The 24,771-nt window shown below is 41.5% G+C and overlaps 1 long non-coding RNA gene across 2 annotated transcripts; it reads left to right on the top strand.

Moving 5' to 3' along the window:
- The first annotated feature begins 248 nt into the window (after nt 1–248).
- LOC133385771 (uncharacterized) lies at nt 249–21,429 on the top strand. Of its 2 annotated transcripts, XR_009762941.1 has the most exons (5): nt 249–316; nt 7,924–7,980; nt 8,823–8,858; nt 15,876–16,000; nt 20,035–21,429. It is a non-coding gene; the product is annotated as an uncharacterized LOC133385771 (long non-coding RNA). The 2 variants fall into 2 exon arrangements; XR_009762942.1 differs by lacking the exon at nt 8,823–8,858.
- The last annotated feature ends 3,342 nt before the right edge of the window (nt 21,430–24,771 follow it).

Below are 24,771 nucleotides of genomic sequence, written 5' to 3'. Positions count from 1 at the left end.
CTTTTGTGAAGAGAAATCTAGGTAAGGCTCTAACTGCATGCTCTGCTTTAGCCTTTGCTAATATGCCCTGCACAGTCCTATTGGTAAAGTCATGAAACCAGATCCCAAGGTGCTTGTTCTAATTTGTGGCCCTCCATGGTTCAAGAATACTTGGCCTTCCATTTTGAAAACACCATAGCCTTTGATTTTGCATAATGAACAGTTAGAAATTCTTTCCTACAATAATTTGCAAATCCAATGAGTGGAAGATGGCGATCTAGCAGGACGCAGCTGCAGGAGCTCCTTGCTTTCATCTGATAAGAGGCCAGTTATACTAGTCAGTATCTATTATTTACTATTTTTTGACTTCTTATCTGTGCCCTTTTCACCACCTCCTCCAAGATTCTGGTTTTTATGGTCGTTTCTGCTTAAAACGCTCTTTTTGCTCTCCTCCGTCTTGGCCTGGCTTGGCTGGCTTGGCTGGCATCCAAAGCTAAGTCAAGTGAGTTACTTTCCTAATCTATGAGCAGGGAGTAACCGTATCTAGCACCTGGGAACCGCAGCTTCAAAACTTAAAACTTTAAAAGGCTTTTGAGGACTAGTTTTTCTATCAGTCATTATTTTATAGCTGGCTGCATACAAGCTGTTTATAAGTTGTTCACAAACTTCAACCCACAGTTCCCTTAATTTGTTCTGCTTAACGCATCGCGGCTGAACTGGCCCCAGCAGACCTTAAAGCGACAGTAGGAGGCTTCCCTGAAAGATGGTCTTTACTAGGAAAGATTATAAAAATCTGAGCTTTGTCCCTTCCCTCGAGCTTTCTTCACAAGCTGGCCAGGCCAGACAACCAAAAATAACCTGCTTCTATCCTCCCAAGGAGCGGAAAACTGAGGGAAGGGAATCCAAAGAACAAACTGCTGGAAATATTCCATCTCCAGCCCTAGTAATGGACTGGTTGCTGGACGTTACTGCACAGCTGCAATCTAACATTTACAATCTGCCCTCTCTAAACCTTGCGCAGGAAATTGCATGGGTGGAGAACATGACCCTCCAAGGAGCATCAAAAAGGCCAGCCAATTGGGACAAACTGGAACAAACTGAAAAGCCTCTAAATCAACATTCTGATCTACTGGATTACCCTGATGTTGAAGTGAAGGCTAATATAAAATACACCAACCAAACTAACTACCAAAGCTGGTCGTCCAATGAGGCAAACGTCTCAATTAAAAGCACCTTCCCAGAAATGCAGTCATGGCTTAAAACAATAACAACTGACTTGGAGCACATAAAGCTGTTTTTATCTGAAACCAATCAACTTTTAACTACATTGGCAGAAGCTACCATAAAGTTTGGTGCAGATCGTGATAAAGAGAATTCAAGAAACCCCCCCCATGGGCACTCTATGCAAACTCTTTCACTAAGTAATCCCACTCTGAGACCTAAGAAGAAACAAAAAGGTGGCCCAATGATGAGTCGTGGCAAGAAGGCAAACCCAACTAAAAAAAGGAAGAACATCAAGAACATTAAGCATCCAAAGAACCATCGTCACAGTAAAATGAACTTCGAAAAACTTTTCAAGCTACTTGAAGCTCCGCTTGAATCGAAAACGAAGCCAAAAGGGGCAAGACTCCCCCAGATGGAACAAGACAACTGTGCCAATACCAACTTAATTCAAGATGAGCCTGTCGACACCCCACCGCCTTCTTCCTATAAAGATCTAGCGCAAAACCAGATCCTTGACCTATAAGATCCATGGTCACTCATACCTATTGAACTCAAACCCTCCCTGAAACAGACAAGAGTCGTGAACTGGACCTTAATTTTAAACCGGCACAAATTAGCTATATCCAATTACCCTAAACCCCTGGGCTCTCTCTCACAAAGAGAGCGCAAAATCCACTTATCAAAAACTCTTCAAAGTATTCCCCATAGTGACCTAAACATCGATGATATAACTCTGGTAGAGTATTTGTTCTACAGCTATGTCACTGCTTGCACAGTGGTGACTTTTGTTGACCCGTGTAAAGCTAGCCATTTACTCGCTAGCAGAGACTCTCTAGCATCGCGAGGCTTACTGATATCACACGTTTTTGAGAACATTGCCCCGCCACAGCCACTGTATATCCACCCTGCTTTATCAAAAAAGGATGGCCTGGCAAAGACTTCTAATAAGCTGGGAAACAACTTGATCGATTTGGAGATTAAGGAATCACCCTTACATCTAAGAAGCCCTGCTCCACGACCAATGATAGCGACAATTGAATCTGATGTTCCTGGGCATACTTTGGCATCCATTAATCATATGGAGCCACTAATGGAAGAGGAGAGGATTTTATTGGACTCCTTTGCTGCTTTATCCTTCCCAGCCCAAACTGAAATTCTATTGCGATTACAAGCATTAAGGTCGCACCTAGAAAAGAGACTGACGCCCGTTAGCCCTGGAACTTGTACTGAGACTGACCCCAGAAAGAATGGGCTCCCTGAGAGAGTACACAAGGAGCATTTTAAACATCAAACAAGAGTCCTTCAAGGATGTCTTGCCCCTAATAAAAACTTCTGTACAGTCCAGACTGCAGTTGAAAGGAATCTAACAGCTCCAAGCAGGACATGTGACCATTCCACGGAAGACTCAGCATCTTCCTCTCATATTGTTAAAAGTAATTATACTCCCTTGCAATGGACGATCATGAGATGGCTTAATCCTAAAGAAGGGTTCCCCCAGAAGGCAGGTGGCTATTCGACTCATCCAATCCGTCTTCCCAAGCCAGTACTGTCTAACGTCAGCAGACTCGACCCAATCCTCAAGATAATTGCTCCACATGGGGCAGAGTCGGGGATAACTTGTCGTTCAACCGTAAGACAAGACCCATCCCTCATTCATTCAGTTCCAGTATGACATATACCAGCCCATTACAACCCTCATCTATCGATCCTATCGTGAAACATCTCTGGCTGGAAGAGCAAAGCCCCAGACTCGTCCTTTCTAGAGTATTTAAAAAAACATGATATCATCCTTCTCCAAGAGACCTGGCTACGAGAAGGCCCAGATATAAATGGATTTACAACGCACTCGCTTGAAGCTACTCCAAGCCTTAAGGTGGGACAGCTCAAGGGTGGCCTGAGTACGCTTATTTCTACAAATCTACATGCCTCCATTAGCAAACCGGACCCCCTTGAGAAGCTTGCAACATCCCTAATGATCAAATTTGACAGGATGAGCCTGCTGATTGTCAATGTATATTCACCCCCCTGTCGTCAAAAATCATCAATGAAAGCTGCCATTTTAAAACTAGAAGAATATATTGCCAAAGTCACAGCTCTACACCCTGAAGCCCCAGTGGTGCTAGCTGGGGATTTCAACGCCAGAACAGGCCCGAATGATGAGGTTCTTTTCTCACATTTTCAAGAGTCACAGCCACCAACAGAGGAATCCTGGGGCTTACCGGATAGACATTTGAAAGACAAAGGGTATAATTATGCCGGTTTATGTTTCACAATTTGAACCTAGTTGCAGCCAATGGTTGTGTGAAAGGAGACAGCACTGGGGAATTTACTTTTCTTTCTGCCGCTGGATCATCAACCACTGACTATTTTGCAGTATCATATGACCTATATCACACAATCCTTTCCTGTTCAGTAGACAATTGTCCTGCAAGTGATCATCTTCCTCTGGTCCTTTCTTTGTACTGTGGCAAGCAATCCATCCGTCTCAACCACAGACCAACTCTGAATGAAGAGTTTGAACTTCGATCATCCCGAATCAAGTGGTCGATTGCGTTAGATAAGGACATAAAAGGTACACTAAACTCGGCTAGATGCCTCAATTTCCGTGAGGCTATAATAACAGTGACATCTTCAAAAACTGCCCTCTTGTCTTTTCAACAACTGACCCTCGCACTACAGAATGATTTAACCTCTAAAGTATGAGGCCAAACTCTCCTTCCCACAGGCAATTTTAAATCTAAACCCTGGTTCGACCGGGAATGTGTAGCTCTAAAAAAACAATTATTCGCCAAATATAAACAATACAGAACTGAGAACTCTCAGTTGCTGTTTACAGACTGTCTGGAGCTGAAAAAATCCTATAAGCATTTAATAGCACAGAAAAAGACCCTAGCTCAGAAAGAATGTTGGCAGCGTCTGCTCAAAGCCTCCAGATTAAAGGATTCATCTACCTTCTGGAAGTTGGTAGCCAGGGGATGGCCCAAATCCTCAATTAATCTGGACTACTACATCTCAGCCAATACCTGGGAAGCTCATTTTAGTAAAATATATACCTGTGAACAGGCCAGCCAACAAATGGCAAATTTTGACATACATGAATATCCCGAGTGGCCTCCTGTCACTGCCAAGGAAGTTTCGAATCTCATCGATAACCTTAAACCAGGTAAAGCTCCAGGGGCTGACAATATCTCCGCCGAGGTTTTTAAATCCAATGTGGAACGGTGGGCACCAACTTTGGCTGCTTTATTTACAATCATAGACCATTCGGCCTGCATTCTGGAGGATTGGGGCCTCACTATAGTTATTCCAATTTTTAACAAAAGGCTTAAGGTCTGACCCTTCCAACTATAGATCTATTAGCCTTTTAAACATTGTCAGCAAACTGTATGCCCGCCACTTACTTGAGAAACTTCAGACATGGCTGGAGCAAGATCTTATCCCAGCCGAGGAGCAGGCCGGCTTTAGGGCGGATCGCTCCACTATGGACCATGGGCTAGTTCTTCAACATCTGGCAGGAAAGTATATGGCCAAGCCCCGGGGAGCCCTATACTCGGCTTTCATCGACTTCAAATCAGCGTTTGATTTGATACCCAGAGATAGACTATGGGCGAAGGTCAAGTCCTCTAGCATTGACAGGCATCTTCTATTACTTATGCGCTCTTTATATGATAATACTGTCCCAGAGGCCCCTTTCTATCCTCCTCTATGCCGACGATGTAGTCCTTCTATCTCTTTCATGTATTGGACTAAGATGTCTGCTAAGTGCTCTCGCCTGCTTTTGCAGGGAAGAGCTCTTGACAATCAATTATGACAAATCCAAGGTCTTGGTCTTCTCTCGAAAAAGGGTCAAGCATCATTGGCAGATAAATGGGCACCCAATAGATCAGGTAGCTTCTTTTAAATACATCGGGATAATATTACAATCATCTGGAGCATTGAGACTTCAAGCAAAGAGTGCTATCACAAATGCCCAGAAAACTACGAAGGCACTCTTGTCCTTCTTTTACACTAAAGGGGGTCAATATGTCCCTTCAGCAATTCAGATTTCTCTAACCCAAGTAATTGCTCAGCTGCTTTATGGATCACAAATATGTGTCTATGGCAACTGCACCCCTTTAGAATCCGTCCAAACCAAATTTTTGCGAGTTATTCTTGGTATTCGGGGATGTGTGCCCAGTTCCATTGTGCACTCAGAAGCCGGGCTAACCAAAATAGAAATGTGTATTTGGATTGCCAGAATAAACTTCTGGTTAAAAATGACGTTTGCTCCTGTGGGCTTGGCTCCCCTTACGTTGTCTGATGCTTTTCAGTCCAAATGGAGGGGGTCATTAAACAAGAAGTTACTGAGTCTAGGTTTCTCCACTTCCTCTGTTTTCACTCTTGGTTACTCAAGAGCAAAATCAGCTATTTTACAACGTATTTTAGATATAGATCTTCAAAATCATCTAGCCCAGGCTACACTCTACCCCGATCTTAGGTCCAGTTTAAGACCAGCTGTCCCCGCTCGCTACTTAGCTACCTTGACCATCCCGAAGCTTAGGAAAGCATTTACTTGTGCCAGGTTTAACATTCTACCTTCAGCACTTCTGGATGGTAGGTTTAAAAAAATCCCACACGCTGAGCGGGTGTGCCCATGCAACGAAGGGGAAGTTGAGTCAGTGGGCCGCGTATTACTCCACTGTGTATTTTACCGTGATCTCCGTTCTGACTTACTGACTCTCATTCTACATAACATACCTGGCAGGGAGGAGGCTTTCTATGTGGACTTCCTTTTATCTGATCACTCTCCGCAAATATCAGCAAAGGTAGCTAGGTTCTGCACTGCTGCCATACACTGCAGAAGTAACCTGATAAATGTATAACTAATTTTAGATGTAATATTGGTTTTAAAATGAATTCGTCTCACCAGCCTAAACTGGTTTTTAAAGATATTTTTATTCCTGAACCTCTGTATTTTCCTTAATAATTTTTATACTGTATTTTTCACACTGGTCTATGACTGAAATAAACAAAATCAAATCAAATCAAATCAAATCCAATGAGCAACCATCTGAGTCCTAACTGGGTTTGCATTGTCTTCACGTAATAAGATGTAAACTTCCATGGTGTTTAGTTTGGGAGCATCAGAAGATATTCAGTCCAAATTTGTGGGAAGATCAGCCAAGTATAAATGAAATAAATTGGGAGCAAGAACACATCCTTGCCTAACTCCACAGGCAGAAAAAACTACTTCAGATAGATCACTACTGTTACAGTAATGCACTTGAGCTGATGTGTTTGAATATAAACTTTGGATCAGAAACAATCTTTTGTCCACAGTAGTCTGATTCAGCTTGCTCCATAATCTAAGCAAAAAAACAGCCAAAAAAAAGAATCCACCAATTACCATTCAGTTTTAACAGTTCCAAAGGGATTATCTGGACCAGGAGCTTTCCCAGGTTTTAACCAATGGATTAGTTCTTTGAATTCATTTATAGTAGCCAGGGGCATTCAGGAGCTTCAGAAGGCAAGTAAGAAGTATCGGTTGAAGGACAATTTTGAGAACTATTAAAACTTGCCATAAAATGGTTCTCCCAAACACTAGCTGGTATATGGCACTCAACACCTCCCATATTACCAGCTAAAGCTCCTGAAACTAATTGCCCAAAGAACTCTAGGAATGGGAGGCAGATACCAGCTGCTGCCACAAATATCTTGGTACTTCAAGCTTTGTAACTTCTTGTAAAAGCGCTGTGCTTTTTTGTAGCTCGTAATAAGAGGAAGACAAATGGGGTGCATTATTTATACAATAATTTAAATACGGGCAATGTAATTTGCTCCTAAGATTTGCACATTCTGTCAAACCAGCCCTTAGCATGTCCCAATGGCCATTTCAGAGGACATACTTTGGATTGTAAATTTGAACATATTTTGGATACTAAGGATTCTATCCTTAGTATACGATATTCTGGAGAAGAGTCAGCTACTAAAAGTCAAATAGTTTTGGGAACAGTTTTTCAGGGAAATAGGAACAATGACTGGACAGAAAATTGAATGTCATCCAAAACTGGCTTTGTTAGTACTCTTTGCTGATTTGAAACATAAGGAGTTGATTACCTTTCTACTACTGGCACCACACCAAACAATAGCCTACCAATGGAAAAGTGTAAATAAAGTTACTTTGGAACAATGGATTCAAAGGATTTGGTACACAGCTTTCATGGAAAAGCTTACCCAGAGACTATAATCATATAATAAGCGAGTGGACTCTGCCAAATGTATTAATACTTGGTATTGCTTTATTCAGTATGTAAGCAACCAGGACCACCCAATGAATCCATCATCAACACATGGTCAGTTATGGTTTGTCCATCTAAGATTTGACATGGAAAAAGAAATCTGATAAAACCTGAAACTGTTCAGGGGGGAGAGGAGGGTTAACAGGTTCCTGCTATTGTTTTTCTTGCAAAAAAATGTAACGTACAAGTACTTTGGAATTCAGAGTATGCATTGTATGCTTTTGTTTTTGGGTTGTTGTTTTTTAAATCATAAATAAAAACTTTTTTTAAAAGAGTCAGCTACTATTTGCCTATCCAGTTCCATTAATTGGGGAGAATCAGGGAGCTTCAGAAAAGCATCCTCTGTTGCATTAGACCACCTAATTATTTTATTAATAATTATTTGACACTAGGCATTTTAGATGGCAAATGTCATTAATTTAATCTTGATTCTTTTGACAAGAGCAAAGTCAACTTGAGAGCAAGTGGTCACTGGCAGTTCACTTTCCTATCTCAAAAGGTAAGACAAGGTCTCTTAATTCATTATAAATCAGAGTATAGTTTAGTATACTGAACCCTGGTACAGAACTAAATGTCAATTCATCCCACTTATTCCCCAGCCCTGAAGTATTTAAAATATATAGTTCATTTTGCTTAGCAAACAGCTCCCAGCAAAATTGTATAAGTATCCTTTGGATTATCAACAATAGCCAGCTAGTTGCTCTTTACTGTCATACATTGGCCAAATATAACATTCAGATCATCTACAAGAACTGGAAATGCTGAGGGGAACTTGACTGTTTGCTCCAGAAAGTAGTCCTAAAATTTGGACCAAATAATGTGATGGTCATCCTTATGAATACCAGGGGTAAATACACATTGAACATAGAGACAGTTCTAAAGCTATAAAGTTAACACCTATGCCAGTGTTTCTCAACTGGTGAGCCTCCAGATGTTGTTGGACCACAATTCCCATCTTTCCTGACCATTGGCAGTGCTGGCTGAGGCTGATGGGAGTTGTGATCCAACAACATCTGGAGGCACACTGGTTGAGAAACACTGTCCTATGCACACAATAGTGTCTCACAGGCTGGAAGTGTTGGAATAGGCAAATGTTGCATGTTCCTTTAAGGGATATTTGGGGAATATCCCATGTACCTGTTTTTACCATGATGTAACTTCCTAGTGGGTGGGGGTTACTTACCCGACTTCCTCCTCCTTTGTCCTGGGGGATTTTTTGAATATTCTCCATTGCTGATCTTCCTACCATTGAGAGAGGCTGCATGGTACAGATGCTCTCGCTAAGAGCATCAATACAAACACCAAGATGGACTGAGACTTCTATATTTTCTTTCTTCTAAGCTAGAGCCTATCTTCTTCTGAACAAGTGAAGAGGTTGTGAGTAAACATTCTTTTTCTTTTACCTAAAGGATTGTGTCTGTTATTTATATAGAGAAAGGTGGGGCTGGTTTATTCTCATTCTGCTGCTTGTATTTTTACAACTCTGCTAAGAAATAGGACCAACCAAATTAGTTCCTATTTCTGTGTGTATATTTTTATAATACCGAACAGGAAGCTCATTTATAATCACATCCAGTGATGAAGAAATTAGGCAGACTAATCCAGCAATAGCTCTATATTTCCCCTTAAAAAGGACAGCTGGTACAGAGAAGGCACATACCTACTGAAGAACATCGGATCACATTCCCATGTTTTGTGAAAAAACATATCAGTGCCATTAATATTATCTATAAACTCTTTAAATTTCCAGCCTGCAAGATTCCAAGACAACAGTTTTAAATGCACATGATCTGCCAATCTATTGCAGAAATTTTGTCCATTTCTAAATCTTTCTTAAGTTCCATTGAAACAACATAGGTTGATGCCTTTAAAGAACACTGATCAGGCAGAATTCTTCTGTATTCATGGTTGGATATTGTTGAATCAGAAATAACTTTGGATACCTCAAACGGATCTATAGGAACACAGATGGGGATCGCTGTCAGCCTCGTGGGATCTGGCTCAAGTACAGCAAATTGATTACTAGTGGGGATGTTAGCCTTAATGGCAGCCAGTAAATATAATTTTTTATTGCAGTGGATCAATAAGAATATTTAATACGATGGTTGTGCTATGTCCTGTCTTTAACCACAAATCCACTGACACACTGCAGATCACCTAAATGAAGTTTATGGATCACCGGTGGTCCACAGACCACTGTTTGGGAACCCCTGTCTTAGAGGTTTCATCACAATCAAACAGTATATACATTTTGTTAAATAAAAATGTGCTCTGAATGGCTTGTACCACAAGGAAAAGTTTTAATATATGGATCTCGTAAAGAGGAGCTGTGTGTGCCAAAGTGCATGTGTCCACCAGGCTGGCCACAGCACCTGCATCCTCAAGCAGTGGCAGGGCTCATGAGTACTGCCAGTTGGACCACCCTTCCACCCAGTTCCTTAATTATGGTCAGCAGCAGCAGCTGGAAAGCTGCCTGTCATTGCTGTAACGTTGCTCCAGAGCATTGTGAAAAACTTAAAACGGCAGGCAACTTCCCAGATTCAGCTCTCTCTACTGCAGAGACTCTTGCAGGTGACTTTACTTGAAGCTCCTCTATCCTGGAGCCAGCAGGGCATGTGCACAAAGAGTGGCAATAGGAGGCTTGGATCCTTGAAAGGCGTCCAGGGTTTTATAGAATCTGTACTTCTAGAGGCTGAATCCCTCGAGCAGGAATGACAGAACCCTTGAATATCATGAATGTGAGCATGTGAGCAGCACAGCTAGTAGGAAGGACAGCAAGTTTATGGGCAAAGCAGAGGGGAACAACTGGATGCACATCCAGTAAAAAATTGCCCTTATACAGAGTTTCCTCCCTTGAATAATGTATTTTTATTAGAAATGGAAACTTCTTTTGTTCAGAAGTATAGACCATTTGGTTCTGCTAACAAACACTTACGAGCAAAATTCTCCAAGGTATAGAGATGGTCATTTAAATTCAACATAGCTATAAAAAGACTACAGGCCAGGGGTGAACCAAGACTGCATCGCACAATACATGGTATTAACTCCTTAATCCCATATTAATCACACACTGAGCATTATATTTTGGCAATAAAATCTGCAGTTGGAGCAACATATACTTTTTGGCAAGCCACTTGCATATTCTTTGTACATTGACTAGTGAGGCAGCCACACAAGCAGTGATTGAATTACAAATTAAGGAATCAGCAAAGAGATTGCACAAAACATGTGATATAAACTTATCTCTCAATGCTTATGTATTTATTTATTTATTTATTTGTATTCTCTCATGTCTACTAAACTACTGCATTTTAAAGGAAAACTGTAGGAAGAAATGGGGGGGGGAGAGACAAATCTGTACCAGAATGGGCTGCATTAAAGATCTATGCAGCTGGTCCACAGTTTAAAATATTCCTGCAGTGAATATCCAAGTGCTTGACTATGTGAGCAGCCAGATTTGAACTGCTTCAAGCAGAACTAAGGCAGGCATAATCCACTTTGAGTAGGACCTTCACACACACACACACACACTTCAATTATGCTTGTACCCACCCAGCCCTTTCCCATCTGCTATTTGTCCCCCAAGGATAAACACCTTAGGGAAGGGAGAAAGGGTAGCAAGCAGAGGAAGGCTGTAAAGCCTTTAAAGTAGAGACCTGATCCCAGTCTGTGTCTGTGCTGGAACTGCTTTTTAAGCTGTTTTAAAGGTTGTTTTTAAACAATGTTTTTAAGATGTTTTAATATGTTTTTAAGATGTTTTGTTTTAATATGTTTTAAATCACTTTTCATGTTTTTGTTTGCGGCCCTGGGCTCCTTCTGGGAGGAAGGGCGGGATAAGAAAAGGAAGGAAGGAAGGAAGGAAGGAAGGAAGGAAGGAAGGAAGGAAGGAAGGAAGGAAAGGGAGAGGCTCATTTGGCCTCTCATCTGGCAAGAAATGAAACAGCGCCCACAGTCTGTTGGTGCAAATAGGTTTAGCAGTTTTGGAGCCTTTCAGTGTGAAGCTGTTAGTCAGACAAGCATATGACACTTGCTGCTCATAATGTGTTATGATACATTGCAAAAAAAGATGTATCATCAGATACCAGCCTCTCTATAAACAAAGGTTTCAAAGGAGGTAAGAAACTCATTTCTCCTGACAAGATGACGATGCTGTTGGTGGATGGTTTTCTGTTCAGGGAAATGGTGTTCAACCAGACCTGGATGGAATTGCCCTCACCCTGAAGGAAAGGTTGCAATGTGGGAGTACTCAGATTCATATCTGAGGCTCAAGCAGACTTGCTGGCACAGGGTGCTTTTTATCAGTTGAGGCCAAATGTGAGCCCTCCTGGATAGCAACAGCCTGGCCCTGCTATCTAGACTGGGTTGTTATAATGTGCTTTAAATGGGGCTTCCCTTGAAGACAATTTAGAAACTGCGGCTGGTCCAGAGTACTGCAGCCAGACTGCTGACAGAAGCTAGGCATTGAGACCATCTCTCACCTATAGTGAAACATCTTCATTGGACTCCCAACTTGGTTTTTAACTCATTTATTGGAAGGTCAGCAGAGTTAGCATGGCAGTTGCAACAAATCAATCCATTAAGACCACTGGTAAAGGTAAGGAAGAAAAGTTAGGGTTTATTCACTAACAGCATACATAGCCATCTCTCTGAGTAAGAGCTTAGAGAGAGCACGTCCTCACAACATGGAAAGAGAATAAAGAAAGGCTGTGTGGCCCAAGAAGAAGCAGGAAAAAGATGCTCAAAAGAAACAAACAAGTTTCAACGTGGTCAGTGAGATGAACACAAAAATTATTCTTTTTGTCTAGCACCTTCTACTGATTCAGATAACTACAAATGTTGTTGCTTCATTCCATAATTCAAAGCACTGATTTTAACTTTCAAAGCCCTATATGGCTTTTGGATCATCTCCCATCTCAGTCTGTCTGTTCACCAAAGTGATAATCTGAGGCTCCTCTCTGCCTTCTTACTCTCTTTCACAGCAACACCAGTTCTTTAGTCCTCTGTGCTCCAGGTAAAGGCTTGGGACCAATTCTGCATTGCAACTGATTTTTTTTCTATACATATAATCTCAGAGCACCAGGTTTCTGGGGAGATCTTGCAGAGGTCCCCTTAGCTAATTTGGGAAGGGATGTAATGTACACAAACTGAGAGAGAAATCCTTTGGGATGCTCTCTCACTTGGTGTGAAAGCTGACAAGATCAGAGAAAGGCAGTACTTCTCATGCAGCACAGTTAAACAGCACATAGCAAAGCTATGGAATTTACCTCCAGAAGTTGTAGTGGTGGCCACCAACTTGGATAGCTTTAAAAGAGCATTAGACAAATTCATGGAGGATAAGGCTGTCAACGGCTACTAGCCATGAGGGCTATGTTTTACCTCAACTGCCAGAAGCACTGAATACCAGTTGCTGGGAATTACAAGAGGTGAGAGTGCTGTTGCACACAGATCTTGCTTGTGGGCTTCCCATAGGCACCTAGTTGGCCACTGTGAGAACAGAATGCTGGTCTAGATTGCCATTGGCCTGATCCAGTAATGCTCTTTTTATGTTATTACATCCCTGCAAAGGGAGATGGCAGTGCTGGTATTCAATCTGCAGATGTGGGGAACCTTTGGCCCTCCAGATGCTGCTGAACTACAATTTCCATTATCCCTCAGCAAACATATCTAATAGCCAGGGATGATGGGAGTTGTAGTTCAGCAATCGATGGGCCAAAGATTCCTCATGCCTGCTTTACCGGGTCTGGGCCCCAGCAAGTAACCCTGCCAACCATTAGCATGGCTCATGGGCTTCCCTTCTCTGCTAATAAATCCATTTCATTGCACTGGTTACGAACAGCTAGATGTCCATCACATCTGCCTCTCTTATCTGCCCACTTTGCCCAGGGGTAGCGCAAGACAGGAAATTTTACTGCAGTGGCAATCAATTTCTCATGAAAAGGGGAAGAGTCTGAATTCCTAAAGCAGGAGCTGGGAAGCAGAGGGTTGGCAACTCAGCTCATGTCTGGGGAGGGGGTGAGGTATGACTCACACAGCACAGGAAGCCCTTTCTGAAGAGCTCCTGAATGCAGGCCCTTCAGTTCCACCCCTGCCTCTCTACACTGAAAGCAAAGTACCCTGCATTTACTTTTTCTTCAAGAAAGGGGGGGGGAGTTGGAAAGAGCAAGAGAAGGAGCAAAGAAAGCATATGTCAGAAGAGACAAAACCCCAGCTATCAATCAGCAGGGGAGCTAGGCAGAAGGAGTGCATGTTACATATTGCAGAGCTCAAAAGTTCCTTTTTCCTATTCAGATATTATTAATGCAATGGGAAAGGGCCATTTCACAAGCCCTCCTCCCCATATAAGCTATGCCATGAAAGAAACTTTGGGCAGCCTCGCTCCCCCCTTTCATACAACCGTAATTGTGTATCTTGTCACTGCAAACCTTTGAGACCTGTGATTATTCCAGCCAATTTGAAATGATTCCTGCCAGAGGTTTGCCAAGCTGTCTCAGGGGCTTTAGAAAACGTCAGACACTAAATACCATATTTATGATGTACGCTTAGCCTTTTGAAGGCTCTGTTCAGAAGCTCCATAGAGCAAGGTTCAACAGGGCTATTCATTTTGGGGGAAAGTCTTGGGATTAAGTCCCCCTTCCCCAAGAAAAGGGCCTTTAAGTTCTTCCTAGAAAATAATAAACATCAGCAACACAACACTTTTGCTGAATTCTCCCTTCTTTCCTCAGAGACACGCCAGGCCCTACCAGAGTTGCTACGATGCTAGTAAAGGTCCATTTAGCTTACCTGAACAGTTTGGGATTCAGATCAGAGCTTGGAAGATTACTTTTAAAAAGTAATAAATTACAGTTACAGTTACATGGGCCCCCAAAAGTAGTAGTTACCGTTACAATTACAATTGCTCTGAAAGTAACTGATTACTTTACTTTTACTCAAAAGTAATTGCTACAATTACATTTTAGTTACTTTTTAAAAAACAAATTGCCTACAGGGTGCTGGCCTTGGCTGCTGCACATCTAAGTAGCCTAAAACAATATTAAAAATAAGCACACACACACAGAGGGTATGAGAATAATATTTTTTATCCATAGGATTAACAGAATGGCATAACAGAATCTCACATCCCCTCACCCCACCCCAGCAATGATGATACCCCAACACACATAATTTTGTATATATATATATTGCCTCCAGCTCTTTTCTCCTTCCACTCCTGTCAATTTTTAAACAATTGTTTTCTCCACCCCGTCTCGCTCTCCACCTCCTTTGTCGCCTCCTAAACACCCATAGAGCATGAAGGAAGGCACAGAAACCCAATTTGAAGCACATGATTTTTATTCACAAATCAGTGGAGCAGAAGACTTCCCCTGCTCCCCCCCCCCCCAAGTAATGCGCAAAAGTAATGCTGGAAACATTACAATTACTCCTCAAAAGTAATGAAGTTACTACTTGTTCTATTACCAACAAAATGTAATGAAGTTACCCACTCATTACTCAAAAAAGTAATAAATTACAAGTAATTCGTTACTTGTAACTAGTTATTTCCAAGCTGTGATTCAGATACAATATGTGCTCTGATTCTGCAAATTCTTATGAATGTGAACTGGGACATTTGAAGTCAAGAAAGTGGTTGAAGCTACTAAAATGGAATGAAGCAATAGGTGTGCTAATAATGCACATTCTGATTGCCTGGTGCTATCACATAATGAAGCTACATGATGCCTCTCTGCATATTATTTGCCATAAGAACAGTCCGAAAAGAAAAAGCTGTCTGAACAGAATGGAAAATTCATGCTGTATCTCTTGCGGGCTGATTTTCACATTACTAAAATTAGCAATTACTAGGATTCTTATGAGTTGCTCTCTTGTCTAATATTTTCTACGAGTGTTAACATAGTTTATAGTTTGCTGCAAACAGAGATGAGGGTAGGAAGAGAGAATGCTTTAGCCGGAGCCATGATAGTAATGACTGTGCTGTCTCTCTAAGGCTGCTCCTTCCACAGGCATTTGGTTTTTAATGTGTCTACTGCATGACAGAGGAAGTCTCACCTGGCACAATGGTGCTGAGGCTGTCTGGATCTCCTTTTCTTCTCAGCTTAAAAGGGTAGGAATAGATCACCTGCTAACAATAAGAGTATGTGGACATGCTGGGAAAACTCAGTGTAATTGGTTTCTCAGCTCTGAATGAGCAGTGCTGCAGTTCAGAAGCAAAAACTCTTAGTCCTTGCTGCTATGTAATCTTCATGGGTTTGTGCAGTGCTGCTTTTGTTAAGTGCTGCTGGCAGCCAAAGGAGTTGTGACAGAGACAGATAAATGTGTTCCTCACTAAAGTTTATTTATACACTGCTTTTCAATCACAGGCCCCCAATAGGCCCATAACTGTCCCATTCATTTCCCAAGGTGCATGTCAGTGAGGAGAGCTGAACCCTTTCCCTCATATCACCTGCTTTATCTCTGAAGTACTCCAGAAATGAGCCAAGCTGGGGAGAAAAGAGCTGAGCTTCAAGTGACAGAGCATTGCAAAGGTTTGGTAATTTTTGTTGTAAAATTAAACTCCACCTGTGCTTTAGATGTGTATCAATAAATGTGGCTGCTTCATTCCATCTGGTTCGACCCTGAAATGAATGGAATTTGCAGAGTGGTAGTGTGCTGGGTAGTGCCCACCTTATTGCTTCTTGTGACTGAGGATATATTCCTGTGCCTTTGAGATAATCAAGGTTAAGCTACATTGATCAAACTTGAGTGCAAAACAAACTGTACAGCATGGACCACTCTAGGAGATGCATGAGATACCCACCAATGGTTGCATCCTGGTTCAAGCCTGGTCACAGGTGAATACAGATTAAAGAGAGAACAAATGCCCGTTAATTGGGAGGATCTTTGTCAGGCTATTGTCAGTAAATACATCACTGATTTGGTTCTAAACAACTGTGCACTGCTAGTGTGAACAGATGCAGAAGTTGTTTCCACGCTAGAGTCTTTTAGGGATGATGAGATGTTGCTTTTCTATAAATGGCTGGAAGTGGAATTAAACAGAGGTTCCATACAGTATTTAATATTTTAAACAGATGGAGCCTGCTGGGGAGACTGCTACCTATTTCCTCCTGTGGATCCTCCACACAAAGGTTATTTGTCTTCCCCACCTCTCCAGGTCCTACTTAAGACCATGCCTGGACAGAGCCACGAGCCAAAGGGCAAAAGCCTGTGAAACAAAGCCGGTGACCTCAGTTTGAGATCTGCTGAGAAAGGGGCACTTTAATAGCCAGTTATTGTTTGCTGCTGCTACTACACTCCTTTTCACTTTACAAGAAACTCTAGACTTGCAAAGTGCTCATTTTAGTCTTGTTGGAGTACAGTGGAGCTGTGTCAGCAATAGGGAAGGGGGAGAAATTTGATTCAGTTTCCATTTAAAGTCAAATCTATCAAAATCTGGCTATCGATTTGATAGTCAAATCTATCATAATTATATTTTCTGAAACAATGTGAGAACCAAAACGCAGCCATCCTTCAAAATTCACACGTATCTGAATTTTTCTGTGCAATTCTCCAACCAACAATGCTTACAAAAATGCATATATTAAGTGAAGTGTACATAAAAATGTATGTATTAGTGAAAATAACATACAAAAATGCACCATATTAGGAGAAATTCCTTGCACATATGTATATATTAGTCAAAACTACATACAAAAAAGTGTATGTTTGAAGAAATCCTCACTAAAATGCTGGAGAATTTTCATGAGGATTATTTTTTTAAAAAAGATGTACATTGCAGAACAGTTGAGAACTGAATTTCAGATTGGAAAAATGAGAAACTGAGAGAACTGAAATTGACAGATCCTTCCATCACTATTCAGAAATCAATCCCACAGAGTAGGATGGCTTACTCATTGAGAGTTTATTACATGGAGGAACATTCAAAACTGGCAGCTCCCATCTGCATTGTGCAGTGGCACACTCTAATCTACCACCTCAGCATCTGACCACCTCATCCTTTGGCATGTGTAGATCACTTTTGCATTAGGTCTTGTTCTTAAATCATCACTTTCTGTCTTCTCTTCCCAGCCCCCCTGTACCAAGTACTTCCACAACAATCTGACATGAATTATTCCATTCATGTATTTTCCACAGTGCAGTTAAATTGAAGTTCCTGGATGTAAGTCCTGTTTGGTCCCAGACTGTTAGCAATGCTGACTGTTTGGGTTCTTTTGCCATACAGCCATTCAGTGACACGTCCCTCACCCCACAAAGAGGCCACAACTGCTAAAAAATATGTTCACTTTCTCACACCTGTCAAATCTTCTGTCGTCAGTGAGAAGAAAACTCCCAAAGACAAATCCAGAAATGAGCAAATTAACACTCGTTGGCAAACACTCAAGCAAACTGAGCCCTCTTCCTTTTGGGGGTATTTGCCCTTCCTTAAAGTTCTCCCTTGTCCTACATTATAAAGTGGTTTCAGCTCGGTAAAAGAAGAAATTAGTGGGTGTTGTTAAGAGTGTTGCAATAAATCAGGACAGACCAGTTTATTCTACTTAGATCAGTGAAGCATGCATAAGAGAGCCCTTAATCACTGGCAAATTTGCAGGGAGAAGAAATGCACATTCTTTGGAAGAAAATGAGGAATTTTATCATTTTTTTGGGTTTAGAGCAAAAAAAGTGGAAGTATGCATTGTGAAGGTCTGAATTAATGGCTGTTCTAGCCATACATGGTATAAACAATGAAAACCCCACTTTTTCATTAACATGTCATAGTCACTGTTGGTTTCCTAAAAGGAAGAGAAGAGGACGCTAATGCAAAATGATGAAAAGGGCAAAATCAATGGCTGCAAATGGCCAATCAGGACTGTAATATTTGCAAGTGTTGAAATGAACTCCAAACACTGTTTAGAAGAAACGAACTTTACTGAACTGTTGCAGCATAACCAAAAGCTCTACTTTCGTTTTCCTACTCACATTACAAGGACTATGTGACAGAAGGAAAACCTCACCACTCCATAATTTAAGCACTGAGCAGTAGACTTCTCTCTTTAAAAATGGCTCTGCCCCAAATCATGTCTAAAGCAGGGGGTGGGGTACAATTGAAAGCACCAGAGATGCACACAGATGTATAAACTCGTCCATGCCTCCTGCCTCTTCCCAGCTTACATCTAGTCAAAGAGCCTGGCAGTAGGCATGGAGATCATATTTGCACTACACCCACCCCCTAAAGTCATTCTGGGTGGCATCAGCTTCATGACTGTGGAAGAAGATTTTAAAAGCAGATCTTCCCATTCCAAAGCCAACATTTGACATCCACCACAGTGCATGGAAGTGGAGATGAAGGGCTGAAGCAGACCTGGTGGAAGGATCCATGCTCTTTGTTAGTCCATATTCATAGGACGTACTTACTCCATTTAGAACAGGATAAGATAGCCTTAAACATGTTCTCAATCAGTTTTTCCCAAAGGTTCTATCCTCTACCATGGGGTGGGGAACCTGTAGGTGTCCAGATCCTGTTGAACTACAACTCCCATCATCCCTAACCACTGACCATGCTGGCTGGCGCTGATGCAAACAGAAGTCCAACAACATCTGGAGGGTCACACAAGGTTCCCCACCCCTGCTAGACTAATCATATGAGGTGCTTGTTCTGATGTTCCTGATTTGTAATGTAAATATGGTAAGCGCTGGTATAATATAAGACATATGGTAAGTGGAGTGAGTGAGGAGGGGGAGTACATGGGCTGTAGAATGCTGGATGATTGGAGGAGCATTTGAATGGCTGGGAGTATAAATGGAAGGATGACAGTTGGATGTGGAGAAGGTGGTGTTTTGTGGTGGTGTGTTGTTGGTGTGTTGGAGAGGTTGGTGTGGAGAGTATAAGGTGGCTGTTGAGAGAGTGAAATAGGAGTTCTGAGGCAATTAGGAAGTAAAGTACATAAGAGAACATATATGAAACCATACGCTTGTAAACAAAGTCTTAAGTAATCTTGTTATTTCTAATGCTTAATAAATATTTCTTGGTTTACTAAAAGCCTGATTCTTCAGCTGGGATACACAATCCAGGGGGGATGGCAGAGTAACCAAGGCTGAACAGTAAATGTATCGAATGGTGGCAGTGGCAGAGGAAAAGATATTGTGTCCAGTCCCACAGAGAAACCCAGGGCTGTAAGCTTCAGTGCAAGAGGCTGCAGGGGGGGTTGGAAATTACCTATACCCATAGACACAAGGTATCGAGATAGCCAGGCAGAGACTAAGGCACAGTCTATAGGCTATAAGGGATACAGAGTGTTGGGTAGTGTGGCCTAGCAGGGGGATCTTTTGAGATCTATGCTAGTGCAGTGAAAGGTAAAGATAAACCTGATGTTCCTGACTGGGGGTGACCAGAGGTGGGCTGCACATCATAAGGTGGGCCTGACGGTGGTAAGACATCACTAGTGGTCACAGGTGGGGAAGGACATCACACTTGTGTCTTTCCCCTTTATACTTACATAGGGAATGCAATAAAAGGCAGTCTGAGTTCTGTGACTGTCAGAAATATTTGTGTAATAGTTGTCTGGCTCTTTGTGTCATGTAACAGGACAATAGTTGCCATGGGACTGCAGAAGAAAGGAGAAAGGACACTCTAGCTCTGTTCATCTACCAAAGGAAGAAGAGCCATCAACTGCTATTCAAGCAAGAACACCAGCAAGGAAAGATCAGCATGGTCTGAACTGGATATAAATGTCCTCTTATAGCTCATTGCTTTGTTCTAGCCTTGAAGAACTAACCTCCCTCCTTTACCTTTTCCCACCCCTGCTTCCTCATGTGTCTTGTCTTTTTCATTTGTGAGCCTGATAGCAGGGCTTCTCTCTCTCTCTCCTCTCTTTTATTGATGTGAGCCAGTTTGGGAGGCAATATGCAGGGCCACCATCAGCTTTTCTGAGAATCCAGTCTTTTCTCTCCATCGCCTGGCAGCAGCCATTACATCAGACTGTGGCAGAGGAGAAAAGAAAGGCACAGCTGAGAGACCAGGAACTTTTGACACCTCCTTTCTTTGATGTTTTCCATCCCAGGTGGTCTTAGAAGAACTTGTAACTAAGAACTTGTACCTGCATTTGCGTATTTTCTTTTGTGTCATTTTTTTTTTAGATTATAAGCCTGAGGTCTGGGACTGTCTTCTTGTTAGTGATCTATAAGCCACCCTGGGAGCTTCTTTTGGCAGAAAAGTGGGACTTAAAATGCTTTAATTAATTAATTAATTAATTAGCTGCTATTGGACATCTAGGCCTAGTTTAAGACATAAAGACATAGAGTGATATCTAAGTGAAGTTATTCTCAGAGGAGACCCATTGAAATTAATAGACTTAAGTTATTTAAATCTATTGATTTTAAGAGGTCTGAGTATGACTAATATTGGGTATCACTCATAGTATAATTACAAAAGGTTCTTAATCTGCAGTGTTAAACTAGGTTCACAGTTTGCATGCTGGAAAACGTACCAGTGAGTTAAACACTGGTTGAACTGTCAGCCTTGCCCCTCCCCCAATTCTTCATGTAGTCTATCCATTTTTCTTTTCAAGTAGCACATGCATTTATTTGTTTGTGTATTCATTCTGTGTGCATGTGTGTGTGTGTGTAAAAACAGAAAAATTAAAAACAATTGCAAATTTGCTGTAGGGATTGTGGAAAAGGTGTGTTGGTGACATCACAGGTACTACCCACACAGCATCTCCACAGCCATCTTGGTTTAAACTGAACCAGATTTGCAGAACACGCCTTCAGAGATTATCCCAGTAAAGAAAGGGATACCTCAGTACTGAACTCGGTGAGATCATTTCCAAACTAGCTCTAATGCTCACAAAATGTTATACCTCTCTCCAACCTTTATGGGCCAGCAAACAAAAATGCACACCCTTCCCCTACACATATTATACTGCAGAAAATGTTTGTACATTTGTTTGTACAAATGTTTGCAAATTTTGCATGATGCTCAGTTTGCTGTTTGGGAGAGGAAAGAATTGTGCAAATCAAATTTTCAAGTAATCTGATGCCTGCATGGAGCATCCACGTCATATGTGAAATTATCTCTGTGGCTGTGGAGAGGGGTTTGCCTTCACTGACCTATTAAACATTTGATGGGCCCTAAAATCAAGGATGTGGTGTGGGGCCCAAAGGCCAGGCTCCCAAACATCAATGTCAGGCTCTTCTGCAAAAGTCATACAAGGTCACATGAATGAGTTATGTGCATGATCAGCAGACTTCAAGATTTGAAGAGCAAGATGCCCATAGAGATTTTAAAAATGTCTAACTTTCAGTATAGGAAGAAAATACTTTGAAAACTTTTTTAAAAGCATGTGCTTAGTTCAGCAATATATGCCTCAGACTGGCTACTTTCCAAAATGAAAAGGGGGGAGGGTGAAAAAGAAGAGGTTATCAAGTTTTACACCCCCACCCCCCACAAAACCCTTATTCCGGATTATACTCTAAATGCTGGCAGAGGTTCAAGCAATGAGTGAAACTTTATGCAAATTAATTTGCCACTCACTGAAATTTAAATCTAAATTCATCATGCATCATGAATTCATTAAAGTGGATGGCCATATGAATACTCAGCAAAGTTACCTGACTGCTAGCTAATTAATCTTCACACCACCTTGGTGTGAATCCACTTCCTTCAAAGTCTTCCTGGACTCTTTCCATGCCTGATTTTCCCCCCTTGACATTGGTTTTACCTCCTCCTCACTGTCTTCATCTCCTGCCAAGAGGAGGCTCAGAATATGAATAATACAGGAGAAAGTTTTCCCCTTTGGTTATAGGATACTGGTCATACATAGTTCAGTACTGTACTTTTCAGTTCTTTATGCAAAATACACAACACACCAACTGTCATTTTAAGGTTGGGCGGTGGGTGTCGGATGCGTAGGGATCAGCCAATTTCTACTACTACTACTACTACTAAATAATAATAATAATAATAATTTGCCATTAAGATGGTGGCTTTGGGGTAGGAGGCACTGGGGCTCAGAAACCATCTCTGCTACATAGTGTGTAGCCCTGGGCAAATACATTTTCACCATTTGGTCGAATAATCTGTTCCCATCAGTGTCTAGTCAAATGCCTCTAAGAAGGTCATAAGCAGAGCGTGAGGGTAGCACAGTTCTTTTCTTTGTTCCTGGCATCTGGTACTGCCTCTGACTATAGAGGTCACTTTTAGCTGACATGGTTCATTGGAGAGGCTTCTGTTGGTAGAGCTAGTTGGAGCATATAAGAGAAACTTTTGAGTAGGTGGAACCAACAGAAGATGTGGTGGGTGTGGCTTGGCAGGATGTGTAGGATTTGTAAAATCCCAACTTTTGGAAAGCAGAAGTTCCTCTGGCTATTCTTCCACCTGTCAGGGTGCAAAGAATGTCCATCTGTGGAAATTTGACTGGGATGAGGTTCATCACCCTCAACTGGAGAACCAGGACAATTCACCCTTCACCTATCCATCAGATGTGAGCAGCCTTTTTCTCATATGAAACTGTACATGGATCAGGGCTTCTGAGATCAAGGGACCTGGATTCTAAGCTTTCATTTTGTAAAAAAAATTAAGTTGATAGGCATCCTGGAAGGGAAGATACAAAGCAAAATGTTCAAGTAAACTTCTAAGTGATTTCTGTGAGATGATGAGACAGCTTCGTTCCTTCCATCTTTCATTGTTTTTAGCCAATAGAGCTGTGATCTGTGACTGATGAATGGGTTGTCTGGACACCAGGCAATAGCAATCCCTTGGGTGCAAAAGTGCTGCTGCTTGGACATTTCTTTTATCTCATTTTTTACTCCTTGGAATCTCTATAATTCTGAAGATCTCATTTTCCTTTGTTCCCTGTTGCCCTTCCTTTCTCTCTAGCAACCAGGATGCATCATTGGGTTCATCTGAGATCAAGTACTCCCTAGAAGTTATTTTGTGCAAGTACTAATACATAATATGTGTGGGTGGGTGTTAAACAACAAATGCAAATACAAAATGTGCAAACATTGCAGAGGTTTAGGCATGTCTCCTGCTGTGCAGGAGCCAAAGTCCAGGCACTCATTAAGAATGTGTCAGTGCACAGTCTCAGGGGTGAAGCTAGCTGCCATGGCTCCACTCACATATTCACTGAAATTGCATTTTTTTTTCTTACAAAAGTTAATGTGGCATGTTATCTCAAAAACTTCACATCACAAATCCTTCAAGAACTACGAATCTCAACATTCCTTCAGTCACTTCTTGTGCACAGGCAGGAGGACCCAATAGGGGGGTGTGGGTAGATGTTAAAAAATCTCCCCTCTGCCCCTACAATGGCAAATTTAAAATGTTAAAGCTTTGCAGAGTCTTAGACATGTCTGCAGACACTCATTAAGATTTACTGTATAGTTAATTTACAGTAAAATGGTATACAGTAGGGCCTCACGCATTCTGCGGGTTACGTTCCGGACCCCCGCTGTAAAGCAAAAACCGCTGTAAAGCGGACCCCATTGACTTACATTGACCAAAATGGCGCCCGGCGGCAAAAAACCGCTGTAAAACCGGAACAAGCGTTGTAAAGCGGGGCCTTTCTACAATTCACAACCGCTGTATTAGCGGAATGCTGTAAAGCGAAGCGCTGTAAAGCGGGGCCCTACTGTACATGTCTACTCAGAAATAAGTCTGTTTGTGATTAATGAAGCTTATTCCCAGGTAAATTAAAGTGGGTACAGGATTGCAGAAATCAGGCCAGATTAAGATTGGTTGAAGCCTTGGGGCTATACTGACTTGCAAGGGGGGGGGCAGAAAAGCATGCTTCCTCAGAGTACAACAAGCCTTTTAAGTATAGACCTTTTTTCAGTCTGCAGCTGTGTTGGAATTGCTTTTTAAGATGTTTTTAAAGCAGTTTCATTTTTTAAAGATTTTTTAAAGATGTTTTGTTTTAATATAATTTAAAGTCTTTTGTTTTAAGATGTTTTAAGAGTGCTTTTAGTGTTTTGTGTTTGCTGCCCTGGGCTCCTTCTGGGAGGAAGCGTGGGATATTAATTTAATTAATAAATAAAAATAAAATAATAAATAAATACAAAGATGCATCACTTTGGTTAAAGGAAGCATAATTTTATGCCTATGAAACAAGTACTAAGCATCCTTTTGCAGACATTTTATACTTCTTTCTATATCTTCACAACACCCATGTGAGGTAGGTTGGCTAAGAATTAGTGACTGGCCCAAGAAAGTAAGTAAGCAAAACCAGTTATGAGTTAAGTGAGTTTAAAATGTGAAACTGCATGTGCTCAGAATATTTTTGTCATTGTTTATCAAGGTTGGCAAACTGGTTTGTGTTTTGCT

The sequence above is a fragment of the Rhineura floridana genome, chromosome 5 (genome assembly GCF_030035675.1).
Source record: "Rhineura floridana isolate rRhiFlo1 chromosome 5, rRhiFlo1.hap2, whole genome shotgun sequence".
NCBI classification, from domain to species: Eukaryota; Metazoa; Chordata; class Lepidosauria; order Squamata; family Rhineuridae; genus Rhineura; species Rhineura floridana.
The sequence above is the reverse complement of the archived record's forward strand: the minus strand, read 5'-3'. Positions and strand labels throughout refer to the sequence as shown.